This window comes from Camelus ferus, chromosome 25, assembly GCF_009834535.1.
Source record: "Camelus ferus isolate YT-003-E chromosome 25, BCGSAC_Cfer_1.0, whole genome shotgun sequence".
NCBI lineage: Eukaryota > Metazoa > Chordata > Mammalia > Artiodactyla > Camelidae > Camelus > Camelus ferus.
Genome location: NC_045720.1, coordinates 26,846,481 through 26,851,288, shown reverse-complemented (window position 1 = coordinate 26,851,288; position 4,808 = coordinate 26,846,481). Strand labels below are relative to the sequence as shown.

The window sequence follows — 4,808 nt, the reverse complement described above, 5'->3', positions numbered from 1 at the left end:
ATTATAATTATATCAATTGATATAAATTATAATTCCATAAAAAAATTTGGATATTTTTTAAAGCAAGAGAAATAAAGAAGAGGATTAAAAGAATTTCTGTTAAAATGATTTGATGCTATTGTTTTAAAAATTCAACACCATGTAACTCTGAATATTTATAAAGGATACATCTGGAAATACTGAAAAATATAAATTAAAAAGATGGAAAAATATGTATTAGAAAATAACCCCCCAAAAAGTTGGTCTACAATTTTAATAACAAGCACAGTGGAATTTACAGAATTCTAGTCTACATGCTTTTGGAAGGATACCAGCTCACAGTATCAGGGGGAGCAGGAAGAAGACATTGGAAACACCAGAAAACAAGGAAGCTCGAAGGAAATCAGGAAGCAGGAAACATTGCAACACACTCCTGCAGGAACAGCCTGGCTAGTGTGTTGCCACAGCTGCCACTGCTGTCATCACCTCTGTTGCTGCTACTGTGAGGATTCTGACCCTCAAAATTCCTTGATTCCTTGCTTCACGCACTGTTCAGAGTCCTAGGAGCATGAATCTCGCTGACTGAGCTGGTGTCTCAGCCGTCTCTGGCTGTTAGAAGAGGCTTGTAGGAAGGCTTGGGTTCCATGGTGGAGGCAGACACTAGGGAGTGGTCTCTGACCAAAATGATCAATAGTGAAGGAGAGGAAATTCACTGAAAGGAAACTGGGGAGACTTCCTGAAGAGTAATATATGGTAATTTTTTAAATGTCTGGAAAGATACAATTAGAAGCAGCTGCCAATGTGGAAGGAAAGAAATAGACTAAACAGTGTTTTGAAAATTCTGTATCCTTATGTACAGTTTTGCAGTTCTTTAACGATGAAATTGCACTCATGCATGGCTTATGTATTTTTTTAAAATAGGTTTTAAAAATTATACTTAAAAAAAGAACTTTCACCTTTAAAAGTGAGAATTACATACTCACAGCACTTTTAAACTTTCATGGGAATAATTGATGTAAACCCCGCTTCAGCAAAATTCAAGGGAGGAGAAATCTCCCTGGGACTGCAGAGATTTCACCGTTGGCTAATCTACTTTTTTTTTTTTCCTTGAAATGCGTTGGCTTCATCTACCTTTAGAAGTTTCTTCTGTTGAAAACTCTGGATGATTTTTTTCTCTCTCTGAAGCCAGCCAGATACTTTGTAGTCAAATAAATTGTCAGAAAAACTGCTGTATCTAGAGATTTTTGCTGAAGTAGAAATGTGGCCACAGCCTTCTCAGAGGAGCTCACCATTTGGGATTATATTTTAAAAAAAAAACCCATCAAAATTAAAAGCTGCATTATATCATTTTTGAATTAACCATGCTCTTAGGGAAATGTAGTTTTACATATGTGTAGAAATGTTTGTGTGTGGATGCATGCACGCGCACGCACACATGTGTGTATGTTAGTGATAGAGACAAAGAGACACAGAGAGACTCACTCCAGCTCTGTAAGGCCAATATAGATATTTAGATTCCGAGAGAAATGACCTGGTTGGAACTTAAAACCAACTGAAATTTGTACCTTTATTAATAATATCTAACACTGTAACTGAAGTTAATTGTCTACAACATAATCCAAGAGGTTACATTTTGGAGGTCTCTTCTGTGATACCTATGTATTCATTCACCCACGATTTGATTCATTCATTTATTCATTTAACAAATCTCTGGTAAGTGATTATTCGATGGCACTTCTGCTAGACAATGAAGATACAGAGTGAATCAAACACAGTATAGGGGAGAGAAGTGCAACTAACCAGGTAATTAATATGGACCAGTGTGATCTGTGCTGGGATATCCAGGATGATTTGTGAGCTCTGAAAGAAGACATAACATTGAAGACTGGAGTGAAGATTTGGTGGAGGAGAGTGTTGGGGCATGTCAAGAAAGCAAACTGAAACTGAGTCTAAAGGGTGGGAACTATAAGTAGAAAAAGTAGAGATTTTTAAATAACTAATTGATCGACAGGGTGAGATCTCTTGAAGATTGTGGGGTAACAAAACCGAATACTTTAGGGACGTCATTGTTTTTAATGTACTTGAAGCTTGCATGACTGGATTGGTAAGAGGGGACATACAGTAGACATCGACTGTTTTTACTGTTCAGTATACACTTACCTTTTTTTCTGGGAATGATAAACTGAATTCCAATTGGGGAATTAGCTTCTCCCCTCACACACTCCCTATGTACGCACGCACGCACACACGCACACACGCACGCATACAGCACATAAAACGGAACCCAGGACCTTGGACCTATCAATTGTATCCATTTCTTTAGGCACAGTAATTGGTCAAGACTTAAGCATGTACCCCAATCAGAGCCAAAGTACAACTTACTTGGCAGTTTCCAAGAAAGAGATATTGACTCTTCTGTTCGGCCTGAAGCCTGAGGGAATGTTGGGGCTGGAGCTTCAGGCAACCTCTTGCTGCCATGTGACGCTTGATGCTGAAGCCAATATCACAGAAGGCAGAGTAAAGAGATGGAGAGAAACCAACTCCTAATTATATTTTCTGGGCCTTGAATCCAGTCTTGTTATTTTATGTGAGCCAATAAATTCCCTTTTTGCCTAAATGAGCTGGTTGTAATTTTTTTCACTTGCCACCAAGAGTCCTAATTGATGCAGTCCACAAAGAGGACGCTGTGCGGTGGGGATGAAAAAGAAAGAAGCTAATATTTCTTAAGCAACTATTTGTCCCCACCAGGTGAAGCTAGGCACTGCTGTTTTCTGGGTTTTAAGGTTCACAATATTCCAGGAAACCAAGTGAAAGCATCCATCCTAGTACAAAGGTCTGCTGTCTAATTCTAAATCCTATTCATTGTACGTTGTGCTGTGCTGTTGGTTTAAGGTTTACTCTAGGCCAACATTGCCTTTACTGTTTTAGGGAACACTAGTGTTAGGTGAAATGTTAATAACTGTTATATGATGGACAAATCAAATTCTTTAAAAAAAATTTTTTTTTAACGGAGGTACTAGGGATGAGATTCAGGACCTTGTGTATGCTAAGCATGCGCTCTACCACTAAGCTATATCCATACCCACTCCCAAATTCTTAATATATAAGATACTCTTAAAATGTAAGAAAAATATTAAACGTACTTGTGGGTTTGATCTTTTTTTATATGTCTTGTAGAAACGGTTCAAGGGGTCTGATGAGGGATCACCTACAGCATAAATTAAAGATGCTTAAAAATTATGCATTGGTGCACAGGTGACATTGTCAGCCTACACAATGTATTGATCTAGGGTTTTTAATTGAGAATTAAGTTTGTGCTTCTAACTTCTTGGGGGGGATATTATTCCATGTGTATTGGCAATAGAGGTTCATACTACAAATGGCTGATGAAGGGAAGTTTTTAATAAGAAGACAGACTTGAAAAGGTCTCAGATAAAGCAACAAAGAAAATCAGAATGATTCAAAGTGAATGTGATTAATGACAAATGTAAATTTCCAAACACTACTGTGAGGTAAACCGTCCAAGATTAAATAAGTAAATATTTTGGGACCTGCCGTATGTAAGGCTTAAAACATTAAATTTGTGTTACTCTCTTTGCTATAATTTACTTTTTTTCCAGGAGAGAGCGTAAACATAGTCCCCTACTACCACAAACTATGTAGTCCAGTTTCCCACTTTTGGGGAAATTGCAGGGGTCGCACATCCAGAGTGCAGTGGATAAGCCTCGCTCTGGGAAAACCACTTTCGTGATCACAGTGTCTTGCCTGCCAGGTAAGTACAATTTACTTTTTAAAATGAGGATTTTATAATATCCTGGAATTAAAATATTGGAATGTATTTGGTGCTGTGCCTAACAGGAAGACCTGGCTCAGAAATATTATTCCTGCTACGTGGGAAAAAAAGACACAAAACACTGTTCTTGTACAAAGGATGGGTCTTTTTACATCATATTATATTACAAAATGTACAATAAATTATTATTCAGTTTATGTAGACATTTTCTTTTTGTTCTTAATTGGAAAAAATATTTAATTTCTGTAAAGGTACTTTTGTTCAGTTACAGAATTTTAAAACCCTATGAAGAAAGATTACTTGCAGCAGTTATTTCTTCTGAGACCGCTTTTGTTACCTGCTGCAGTGTAAGGGAGACTTACTTTCTGAACCTATTAGTTTTACATTGGGAAGAATTTGTAAGATGGTTTTTCTTAATTCTAAAAATGTGAGGAGTTTCTGTAGGAAGCTCTTTATTTTACTGCCACATCTCTAGATGTTCAGTGGTTCAAATTCTGTCACGGGCTCAGGAGTGTCTTGGGATATGGACACCTTGGAGACTGTCCTCACAGGACATGTTATAAGGAGGTGGAACAGAGTCTTGCCTGCCGGAAGATCAATGAGTTGGCTGCTTTCTCAGGGAAGTTCTAGACAGCGCCAACTTCATGAGTCTGCAACCTCTGCATTCACACTCAAAGCCCTGCACTTAGTTTAATGCTCTGCTATAATTATCACGAGATTCTTAATAATTTTTGATTATGGGGCCATGCGTTTTCATTTTACACTGAGCCCCATAAATTATGTACCTGGTCCTGCCTCTAGGAGCTGGGTATATACATAGCAAATAAAATGGGCAAAAATTCTTGCTCTCATGAGATGTACATTCTAATAGGAGAGACAAAAATAAACAACATAAAAAATATGAAATAAGCAGCTAAGGGATATAGCCTAAGGAGAAAAATAAGGCATGGAGTGGAGATGGAAATTATGTGTGTGTGTGAGGGTGGGGTGGAGTCTGAAAGTTTAGACAGGTTGACCAGGAAGTCATCAATGAGAA

The 4,808-nt window shown here is 37.7% G+C and overlaps 1 non-coding gene across 1 annotated transcript; it reads right to left on the bottom strand.

The window, feature by feature from the left end:
• Positions 1 to 3,596: 3,596 nt before the first annotated feature.
• Positions 3,597 to 3,759, bottom strand: LOC116659933. Its single transcript, XR_004315304.1, has one exon. It is a non-coding gene; the product is annotated as a U1 spliceosomal RNA (small nuclear RNA).
• Between the last annotated feature and the right edge of the window lie 1,049 nt (positions 3,760 to 4,808).